Raw genomic sequence first — 11,942 nt, 5'->3', positions numbered from 1 at the left:
GGGGGGCAGGTGGTGGGGGACAGGGGCACATTGCAGGAGAATACTGAGTCGTAAAGAGCTCTGTAGGCTCAGCTCTTAGTCCCTGTGGAAGGGAAACAGACAGTTTGGTGCCCTTCTCTGTCCAGAGTGAGAAGAACCATCAGACGACAGCTGAAAAGCTGTCTCCTCTTTGGGTAAAGATGCTTCTAGAATTTTCTTTCCTAAAGCTTGGGGAACCTCTCCTTCAGCATCTTCCCCAGCTGACGATGAGGCACTGAAAGCAAAGGGCTTCTTTCCCGCTCCTTTTGGGCACTGAATGTGACCAAACTCACCACCCCGGCCTAGCTTTTGGGGAGTGAAGCTCCGCCATAGCTGCTGAGGGCCCTGGGGGAAGGAGAGGAAACAGAGAAGGCGCTGCCCTTGCCCAAGCCCAGTACACGCCAGGCGCTTTGCAAAGGGCATCACAGCCTGAGGGGGCACAACAGTCTCCGTGTGGCTCTGTTTGGCTGAAAGGAGGAGTGGGCATGAAGAATGGGAGAAATCTGAATCCTAAAAAGTTTATTTTTCCATAGAAGGATCTTAGCTGTTGAACCCTTACCTGCAAGGCTTTAAAACTGGAAAGCCACCAGCGTTCCAGGTCACTGAGTATTGTCTAAGCTAACGGCTGTGTCCTTATTTTTCTTACAGATCCAGTTTCCATCAAAGGATCCAACTTGTCACCAAAATAAAAAATAACAAAAAAATTTTTAAAAGAATTCTGTTTCTTCTCTGTGTTTTACTCAGAGACACAAAAGTTGGACTTGGCCTGTGAGTAGGGAGGTAAGTGTGGGGCCTTGGTGATTTTCTGAGCCACAGGTGAACCAGAGTGGCAGTGTGTCATTCCTGTCAGGGCCATGGACCCAAGGTGGAGCAACTTTCTTCATACACTCTCATAGAACAAAGTATTTGTTTTAGATTTGTCCATAAAAGAAGGAATTATAAAACGTCATCCGATTTAACGCAAGGAGTCATCTGCACTCTGTCCTGTGGTAATCCCAGTCAGTGGGGACAGAGGGATGTGCTGGCTCCTTTCCAGGCCTGCACCTTGGAGGACAGAGGCCCTGCGGCCAGCAACACTCTGTCTCTAGGAAGTGGCGGCTTTGGCTGCACCTGTGGTGGGCGTGGCCTGACCTGCAGCAGGGGTTAGTTCTGGTGATCTGGCTACACCCTGCCAGGTGTCTGGCAGGTTTTTACATCTAGCTCCTGAGCAGCCAAGGTAGGAGTCTTAGTACAAGGTGATCTCAGGAAACACTAATAGGGGAGAAGGGTGTCAAATGGGGAAGGGAGGACAGTCAATGCTGGGGGCAGTGGCCACCAAGGGCCCCAGATCCTGATCCTGCTGGGGCCACTCTGGGAGATGGTAAAACACACACCACACACTGCAGAGTAATCCCACCCTAGGGGGGAAAGCTGGGGTATTTCTTTCCTGGCAGCCGTTGGTGGAGGGCTGCTGGAAGGGAGGAGGTCAGTTCCCCTGCACTTTTGTCCCCCTCCAGAGGGGAAGCCCCTTGCGAAGAACTGCAGATGCCAGAGGTTAGGGGTCGGCCAGTGTGCACTGAAGCAGTAACCAAGCAGATATGGCATGGGGTGAGGTGAGGACAACCCCGTATGCATATAAGGGATCCACACACCCATGCCCAAGTGACCTGCTGTCCTCTGAGAATTGGTCAGGCTGGGACCCAGTGGGGCAGCCCTTGGGGAGGTAGGGAGCTAGTCTACCTGCAGCAGCACCAGTGGGATTGGGCAGGATGGGCCAGGCTGGTTACCAGGAACCCTGGAGCCCACCCACCACCTCCCAATCCCAGGATTTCCTTTCCTAAACAGGTTCTGGTGGATTAGGAGCAGATGCCCCTGGACTGACAGGACCTCATCTGGGAAGCCAGCCTCCTGAAGATGAATGCTGACTTCCAGGATGGGGTAGCGTCATGTCGCAAGGTCAGGGTGAAGGGTCCCATGGCTGCTGCCCCTCGACAGCCTGGCTCCTCTGATGGAGGAGCCACTTACCTCCTTTTTCTGGCATACCAGTGACGTCCCCTTTTGTTGTAAATGTCAGACAACCTAACCCAAACTGGCCTAAGCAAAATGAGAATGTATTCGCTCCCATACAAGCAAGAGAGAGTTTCGATTCGGGTGTGGCTTGTTCAGGGGGCACAGGCCATGACCCCAGGACTCACTTCTCTCTCTCTCTGCTTCTACAAGATCTATTCCATTCTAGCTTCAGCAGAAACAGCCCTCCACCTCCCAAGGTCAAGTCTAGCAGGGAAGGCAAGCCCGCCTGTCTCTCAGCAGCAAAAGGCATCATGGCTCCGTTTAGGTCCTGTGTCCCTCCCGGACCCCATAGCTCTGTCCAGGGGACTACAGTGCACTGACTGGCCAGGCGAGAGCTGCACAGTCATGCTTGGAACTGAGGGTAAACTCCACCAAAAGTGTGAGGGCTGAGAGCAGGGCAGGGACTGTTCCAAAACAGCAATGTGGGTAACCTGTTACCAAAAGCAATGGAATGGATTTTGGGCAGCTAAAAGCAGCAAATAGCCACTCCAGCTGGGGTTGGGCCTGCAACCAGGGCCCTGTGCTTTCCTTCTGCGTCTCCTCCTTCCCCTCCACCACCACTTCACTGAAATGAATGCCTGAATGGCTAGGAGAGAGAACTCACAACTGCCTTGAGCCGCAGCCCTCTGGTGGCTGGATTCCCCTGGGCAGTGGTGACCAGGGAAATGTGTGGGGCAGTGCTGCTTGTCACAGAGACAGGGAATTCCTGCAGGGAATACTGCAGGCCATTAGTGGTGAAGGCCAACAAGGCAATGCACAGGAGAGTTCAAACAATAAAGGATTATCCCACCCAAAATGCCTATAGCATTCTCATTGGCAATCACTGCCATTGGGGCTCCTCTGTGGGCCCTCTCCTACACTGGCCTAGCATCGGGGCTCACATTACTTGTCATGGACCGTAGGGATCGCTCTTGAAGAGTGGAAGCCATGCATGCTAAATTGTCACATCTTCACTCCTGCTGTGCACAGTTCTGCTGGCATGTCTACCTCTCTCCTCTGTTGTTAGGTCCTAGAGGTAGGGACCAGGTCTTTTTCTTCCCTCAAATCCTTGTCAGCACATCATAGAATCTCATGAATTAGTATGCCTGTCAAAATTGGGGCCATTTGGGGATAAATTGAGATTTGGATTGGGTCATTGTATTCACAGTGGTTTATAAATGTAATCATTGGATAAGACTATTTCAATTGCCACCAATTTCAAACAATAGCCCCTGATAGGTGCTTTTCAAAGGGAAGTTTAAAGCTGGAAAGTAGAGCTACCAGTTATATTGCTTAACACAGTGCAATAACTAAGGCTGCTGTGACTGTGATTTTGGGAATGCCCAGCTGAGGCTGGGGCTGCAAGTCTGGTATTTTCACCAGGCTGAGCTCAGACTCACTCTGGACATGGTCTCAAGACCACCGGTTGTCTATGCTTGAGAAAGTCAGGCCTGTCCCAATTCAGTGATCCACCCAAACATGGGAGAAGTACACGGGATGGGAGTAGAAGGATCAAAGGGCAGGACCAAGTCCAGGAAGACCCGTCCTCCTACAGGGGCCCATCTGGTCCATCCAGCTCCCTGCACAAGACCAGCTGAAAGGTACTGCGCTTTTCAGATACAACCCTGATCTCCATCCTTTTCACACCCACTCTTGGAGGACGATGGCCATTAAGTCTGGTATACAGACCATCCCTAAGTTACAGGTAGATTAAGTAAGTAACCAGGATCCAGGGAAGCAAACTGCCAAATGAAGCCAGTCAAAAGACTCAGGGGACACTGAAGTGCAGCCTCTTCTGCCATGACCTCAGGCTCGGTGCCGTGTTGGGGTTAAGCAGGGTAGGAAACCAGGCCTGCAGCCACCAGTAGTCTGTCAGAGGTATGACAGCTCTGCATGTAGGTTCTGGCTTCATCAGGAGACTCAGGAAGACCCTCTGTACCCAGGCAGCTCCCCCTCTGTATATGCAAGGACAGCATATACATAATCATCCCTCACACAGCCAGTCACAGATTTGAACTGGCAAAGTGCCCTGGCCAGGGTCCCGAGATGCATTCCTAGCCAAAGCCAGGAGGAACCAAGCCAGGAACTGGCAAAAGGACTAGGACTGAGGAGTCTTGAAGCACCTCCTTGCTAGGAGTGTGTAGCATCATTGGCTGCCAAGGAGGAAAGTGTCCAAGGAAGAGGGTTAGGTTGGTCCCAGCCACAGGGCTGAAGTGAGGGATGATCCAGGCTCAGACTCCTTCAGGAGGGCCTTGGAGGTTGAGAGTTAAAAGAAGGGTTCTTTTCAAGTCCAGGGTGATCGACCTCAGTTAAGAAGTCCATAAAATAGATGAGTGGAAAAGCCCACGTGTCTTTCACTGGGCTCAGAATGAAGCATCTGGGTCGACCAGCTCCATGAAGATGCTCAACCTTTGGGACTATTCTCCTTTAAACCTTCCTCCTCCTCTCTCCATTTTTTTCCACCTTTTTCTGCCCTGCCCACCACCAGTAGTCTAGAGTGAACTGCTTGTACCATGGTCTGGGAAATCTGATTACACTCAGGACATTGGTGTTTGAATTAGTCTGTTACAGGACAGCACTGGGGTTTAGTTGTGTTATGTGATAGTGCTTGATTCTGCAGATGTGGTAGGAGGTGCTTTTAATGCCCTGATAAGCCAACTTCAAGGACTCGTATGGAAGATTCTGGAGACTGCTGTTGCTAAAAGAGACCTGGGCTCCTGGCACGCACCTGGGTGAGCTCCTGTAGCAGGACAGAGCGGCCCAAGAGAAGTGAGATAGGAGGTCTGTTTCATGCCTTTTAGTGAAGTGTTTCATACGTATTTGGACACCTTACTGTAAGAGTAAGTGGGAAAACATACAGAAGTGTGTATTCTGTACTCTTACTCAGCAGCAAGCAACACAGAAGACCAATTTCTGCGCCCAAATGTGTGGGCACTTCTCCCCACTGGCAAGCAAGCCAGCAAGTCTTCAGCTGACTCCAGTGGGGTGTCCTCCAATTTAACTCTGATGCTATCTACCTGGAGATAACGTCAGATCCCACAGGTTGAGGGCTCAGCCCGCAAGACTGCCCCCCACTTCAGATGCCAGTTGCAAGTCCAGGCCTCTGGAACTTCTGACCAACCAGCTATAAATCGCGGTTCCCACAATCCCCTCCTTGGGTTCCATTAGTTTGCTAGGGAAGCTCACAGATCTCAGGGAAACATGTACTTGCATTTACCGATTTATTACAAAAGATATTTTATTGTTTAAATTTATTTGTTTTTGGTGGCAGGCCAGTACAGGGATCTGAACCCTTGACCTTGGTGTTATAACACCATGCTCTAACCAACTGAGCTAAGTGGCCGGTCTGCAAACAATATTTTAAAGGATAAAAAAGAGATACACAGAGCAAGGTCTGGAAGGCTCCTGAACACAGGAACGTCCGTTCCCATGGAGTTGGGGTGCAACATCTTCCCGGCACATGCATGAGTTCAGCTGTGCAGAAGCTCCCCAGACCCTGTGCTCTCAAGTTTTTGAGGCAGCTTCATTACATAGGCACAAGTGAAGCATGGACAGTCGTGCACAACTGTGATTGGATACAACGGATGTGATCTGACACTAACAGCCTGGGCAGGGAAGCCCCGCAAGGCCTGTTTGTTCAGGTTCTTTTGACCTCTCTGTGCAGCATTCCTTCCTCCCAGGCATGGGGCAGGGCCCCTCCTGAAATGGGGGTTTTATGACCTTCGATCATAAAAGATATCATAAAAAATCATATGACCTACAAGCTAAGGTAGGTCAGAGAATTTCCTGCCTTGAGGAGGAAGAGAAGCAGGTGAAAGGAGGGCAGGAAAAGATCAGATAGCAACATGCGCCAGGAACCGTGGACGAAAACCAATATGTAAATGCCATAATGTCACATTGCTTTCTCTGTGGGAACAAGCAAAGGGAGAGTCATTTTGTTCTGATGGAATTAGGAATTGATTCGGTGTAGGAAATTTCCAGCTCCTTTGTCCATCTCCCTCCTTCTCACTTACTTGGCAAAACGACAACCTTGGTAAATCCAGTTCTCTGCCTCCTGTGTACTTGCACTTGTGCAGCTGAACTTGGGGAAGCTCAGCCATGCAGGCTGGACTGACTTCAAATTCATGATCACAGGCTCCAAGAAGGCCTTGATGCTGCCGGGGATTAAATCACCTGACATGCCCCGAGACTCTTCTCTCCTCGAACCTCTTCTACCTCTTCCTTGTTTCACTGAGACTTCCAAGACTTATCAGCAAGTCTCCCCACCTGCCCCTCCAGTCAACATCCGCCTCCCATCACCCAAGGCAATGACTGATTCTGTCACCAGAGATGAACAGACACATAATTTTGCCTGTTCTAGAAACTAACATAAATAGACTCAACCAGCACAGACTCTTGTGTCTGGCTTCTTTCACTCAACATATTTTGAACCTAAATCATATTCTTTATATAGCAATAGTTTACTCATTCTTCTTTCTGAGTAGTATTTCATTGCATGAATATGCCATAATATGTTTATCTACTCACCTGTTCGTGGAAATTCAGATTGTTTCCAGTTTTTGTTTTTTGGTGTTTTTTTAAATACATTTATTTATTTATCTATTTATTTATTTAAAACATTTACTTGTACATATTTGTGGGTACAGTGTGTTGTTTCAATACATGCATATACTGCACAATGATTCACTTAGGGTAGATAGCACAGATTTGTACCTGTTTGTCCCCCATTTCTTCTCCCCCGCCGTGCCCTCTCCTCTCCTGGCCTCTGGTAACCATTATTCTACTCTCTACTTCTATGAGCCCACTTTTTTCTTTATTTTAGATTCCACAAATGAGTGATATCATGCAGTATTTGTCTTTCCATGCCTGACTTACTTCACTTAACCTGATGGTTTCCAATTCCACGCATGATGCTGCAAGTGATAGGATAGCATTTCTTTTTATAGCTGAAGAGCATTACATTGTGTGTATATATCATAGTTTTTTTAATCCATTTATCTGCTGATGGGCGTTTAGGTGGATGCCATCTCTTGGCTATTGTGAATAGTGTTATGATGAACATGGGAGTGCAGGTGTCTTTCTGATATATTGATTTCATTTCCTTTGGGTATGCACCCCACAGTGGGATAGCTGGGTGGTAAGGTAGGCCTATTTTTAGTTCTCTGAGAAAACTCCATCCTCTTTTCCCCAGTGGCTGTACCAATTTACATTCCCACCAACAACATAGGGGGATTCCCTTTTCTCTACATCCTCGCCAGCATTTGTTATATTCTGTCTTGTTGATAATAGCCATTCTAATGGTGAGATGATATCTCATTGTGGTTTTGATTTGCATTTCCCTGATGATTAGTGATGTTGAGCATTTTTTCATGTGCTTGTTGGACATTTGTATGAATTCTTTTGAGAAATGTCTCTTTAAGTCACTTGCCCATTTTTTACTTGGGCTATTTGTTTTTTTATGCTGGATCGAGTTCCTTATATATTCTGTATATTAGCCCCTTGTCTGCTGTGTAGTTGAAAACACTTTCTCCCATTCGGTAAGTTGTCTCTTCACTTTGTTGATTGTGTTCCTTGCTATGCAGAAGCTTTAGTTTGATGTAGTCCCATTTGTGTGTTTTTGTTTTAGTTGCCTTTGACTTTGTAATCTCATTCAAAAAAGTGCTGCCTGCCCCCATTTTGTATAGCACTTCTGGGTTTTCTTCTAGTGGTTTTATAGTTTCAGGTCTAAATTTAGATATTTAATTTATTTTGAGGTGATTTTTGTGTATGTTGAGAGATAGGGATCTGGTTTCAATCTTCTGCATGTGGATACCCAGTTTTCCCAGCACCATTTATTGAAGAGTATCTCCCTGCCCCACTATATATTCTCAGCATTTTTGTCAAAAATAAGTTGGTTATAAGTGCATGGTATTTCTGGGCTCTCTATTTTGTTTCATTGGTCTATTTGTCTATTTTTATGTCAGTATCATGCTGTTTTGGTTACTATAGCTTTATAGTATATTTTGAAGTCAGAAATGTGATGCTTCCAACTTTGTTCTCTTTATTTAAGATTGCTTTAGCTACACAGGGTCTTTTGTGGTTCCATACAAATTTTAAGATAATTTTTCTATTTCTGTGAAGAATGTCATTGGTATTTTGAAAGGAATTGCATTGAATGTTTATATAGCTTTGTGTAATACAGACATTTTGATGACATTAAGTCTTCCAACCCAAGAACATGAATATCTTTCCATTTATTTGTGTCCTCTTCAATTTTTTTCACCAACATTTTATAGTTTTCATTGTAGAGGCCTTACACCTCCTTGTTTACTCCTAGTTATTTCTTCTTCCTCTTCTTCTGGTAGCTATTGTAAATGGAGTTACTTTCTTGATTTCTTCTTCAGCTATTCTTGGAGAGTAGGAAAGCTATTGATTTTTTATGTGTTGATTTGTATCCTACCACTAAAATAAATTCATTTATTAGTTCTAGTAATTTTTTGGTGGAGTTTTCAGTATATGATCATGTCATCTGCAAATAGGGATAGTTTGACTTCCTTCTTTCTGATTTGAATGCCCTTTATTGCTTTCTCTTGCCTTATTGCACTGGTGAGCATTACACCTTTCGCTGTGTAACAGAGACTCAAAAAAGATTACTCAAAGCAACATGAACGCAATGAGAAGCCCAAAGGGACTGCACCTCAGCAACTCCTCTGTCAGAAGGAAAAACTGGGTATAGCCCCAAGTCAATTTTTGCTTCAGTTTTTATTGTAAAGACAAGAAAATTATAGGAAAGAAGAGATGGCTAATCAGTCATAGTAAGAACATAAAGAAATTGGCTAGGTAACAATCTTCATCCAAGCATGCATGGTTCAAAATAGTTAAAACAATATACCAACAAAAGAGTCATAAATCTAAGCTATGTGACATGCAAAAGAAACAATAAGATAATTATTAAAGTGCCCGACTTCTTGAGAAACTCAAAGAAACAGCTTAAAGCAAAATGTGGAACAAACCCCATGTACTAACTAATCTAGCAGAACATCCTTGGAAATCTTAACTCACATATTTTCCCATCATTTAAGTTTTGTTGTTTTAAGGGTTATTGCCCTCAGAACAATCCCTGTTTTGCTTCAGTTCTCTTGTTCACATTAAAGGCTTTAGACCTGTGTGAGTTTCCTTCTCACAAAATTTTCCAATGAACCCTTTATATTAACCATCAGTGTTTACAATCCCTCACTTAAACAGTGATTAGAATTGATTCAGTGGGCTCTTGACCCCTAGCTGTAGGCTCTTGCCTCCTATCTGAGGACTTTTGTTCCATACATGCATTACCTAAAAACCCTATCTAATAATCAAATAGGAATCAAGATTTCTAACCCTCTGCAGTGAGAACTTCTAGTACTATGTTGAATAAGAGTGGGGAAAGTGGGCATCCTCATTTTGACCCAGATCTTAGAGGAAAAACCTCCAATTTTTGTTCATGATATTAGCTGTGGGTTTGTCATATATTTCCTTTATTGTATCAAGCTATATTCTTTCTATACCTAGTTTGTTGAGTGTTTTTATCATGAAGGGTGCTGGATTTTATCAAATGCTTTTTCTGCATCTATTGAAGTGATCATATGTTTTTTTCCCTTCATTCTGTTGATGTGTTATATCACATTTATTGATTTGCATATTTGAACCATGCTTTCTTCCCTGGGATGAATCCCACTTGATCATGATGAATGATCTTTTTAATGTGTTGTTGGATTCTGCTTGCTAGTATTTTGTCAAGGATTTTCACATCTGTGTTCATTAGGGATATTGGTCTGTAGTTTTATTTGTTGTATCTTTTCCCAGTTTTGGTATGAGGTTAATGTCAGCCTCATAGAATGTGCTTGTAAGTATTCCCTCTTCTTCAATTTTGTGGAAGAATTTGTGAGGAATTGGTATTAGTTCTTCTTTAAATGTTTGGTAGAATTTGTCAGTGAAGCCATTTGGTCCTGAGGTTTTCTTTGTTAGAAGACTTTTTTTTAATGCTTCAATCTCATTACCTGTTATTGATCTGTTTAGGTTTTCTAGTTATTCATGATTCACCTTTGGTAAGTCATGTGTCCAGGGATTTATCCATTTCTTCTAGGCTTTCCAGTTTATTCACATATAGGTGTTCATAATGGGCTGTTAACAATTGTTTGTATTTCTGTAGTATCAGTTATATTGTCTCCTTTTTCATTTCTGATTTTATTTATTTGAGTATTCTCTCTTTTTCTCTTCATTACTCTAATTAAAAGTTTATCAATTCTGTTTCTCTTTTCAAAAACAAACTCTTTGTTTCATTGACCTTTTGTATTTTTTTTTAATCTCTAATTCATTTACTTCTGCTCTGATCTTTGTTATTTCTCTCCTTTTGCTGATTTTGGGTTTGATTTGTTCTTGTCTAGTTCCTTGAATTGTGATGTTAGGTTGATTTATTTGAAGACTCTTCTTTTTTGATGTAGGCATTAATTGCTGCGAAGTTCCCTCTTAGATCTGCTTTTGCTCTATCCCATAGGTTCTGGTATGTTGTGTTTTCATTTTCCTTTACGTCCGGAAATTTTTAAATTTCCTTTCTGATTTTATCCTTCATCCATTCGTTGTTTAGGAGCATGTTGTTTAATTTCCATGTATTTGTATAGTTGCTAGAGTCCCTTTTGTTGTTGATTTCTGTTTTTATTCCATTATCCCATTTTGTTGTTGACATGATTGCGATTCTTAAAAATTTGTTGAGACTTATTTTGTGACCTAACATATGGTCTGTTCTAGAGAATGTTTCATGGGCTGCTGAGAAGAATGTGTATTCTGCAACTGTTGCATGAAATGTTCTATATATGTCCATAAGGTCCAACCAGCCTAGAGTAGAGGTTAATTCTGATGTTTCCTGGTTGATTTTCTGTCAGGATTATCTATCCTGTGCTGAAAATAGGTGTAAAGTCCTCCACTACTATTGTTCTGTAGACTATTTCTTCCATTAGGTCTAATAGTAATTGCTTTATATACCTGGGTGCTCTGGAGTTGGGTGTGTATGTATTTAGAATTGCTATATTCTCTTATTGAATTGATCTGTTTATCATCAATAATGATCTTCCTTATCTTTTTTTACTTTCTTTGGCCTGAAGTCTATTTTATCTGATGTATGGATAGCTACTCCTGCTCTTCTTTGCTTTCCATATGCTTGAAATATCTTTATCCCTTCACTTTCAGACAGTATGTGTCTTTATAGGTGAGGTGAGTTTCTCATAGGCAGCATATTGTTGGGTCTTGTTTTATAATCCATTGAGCCACTCTGTGTCTTTTTTTTTTTTTTTTTTTAAAGATGACCAGTAAGGGGATCTTAACCCTTGACTTGGTGTTGTCAGCACCACGTTCAGTCAGTGAGCGAACTGGCCATCCCTATATGGGATCCGAACCCGGGGCCTTGGTGTTATCAGCACCACACTCTCCCGAGTGAGTCACGGGCCGGCCCACACTCTGTGTCTTTTAATTGGGACACTTAATATGTTTACATTTAAAGTTATTAATATATAGGGGCTCATTACTGCCATTTTGTTACTTTTTTCTGGCTTATGTGTTGATCCTGTTTTTCTTTTTTCCAATCTTACTGTCTTCCTTTGTGATAGAGTGGTTTTCTCTAGCAGTGTATTTTGATTTCTCGCTATATCTCATAAGTTTTTGTGTTATGGTTGACATGAGGCTTACAAAGAACATGTTATACTTATAACAGACTATTTTAGGCTAAAAGCAACTTAAATTTGATATCCAAGAAAAAAGAAAAAAACCAAAGCCAACTCTATGCTTTTATGTCATTCCCTCCAATTTGTTGTTTCAAGTTACATATTTTAATATTGCCTGTCTCTTATATGGTTGTTGTATATGTTACTGTCTTGTTAGGTGTGTCC

General features: G+C 43.3%; 1 protein-coding gene across 1 annotated transcript in view; it reads left to right on the top strand.

The window, feature by feature from the left end:
- Positions 1-717, top strand: part of SPATA3 (spermatogenesis associated 3) — an 11,787-nt gene extending 11,070 nt beyond the window's left edge. The window contains exon 4 of the mRNA XM_008590339.1: positions 667-717. The gene's annotated coding sequence lies outside the window, so the exon portion shown is untranslated. The remainder of the gene's footprint in view (positions 1-666) is intronic.
- Positions 718-11,942: the final 11,225 nt, after the last annotated feature.

The sequence above is a fragment of the Galeopterus variegatus genome, unplaced genomic scaffold (assembly GCF_000696425.1).
Source record: "Galeopterus variegatus unplaced genomic scaffold, G_variegatus-3.0.2 Scaffold6009, whole genome shotgun sequence".
NCBI lineage: Eukaryota > Metazoa > Chordata > Mammalia > Dermoptera > Cynocephalidae > Galeopterus > Galeopterus variegatus.
Note: the sequence above shows the minus strand (reverse complement) of the source record. Positions and strands in the feature narration are given on the sequence as shown.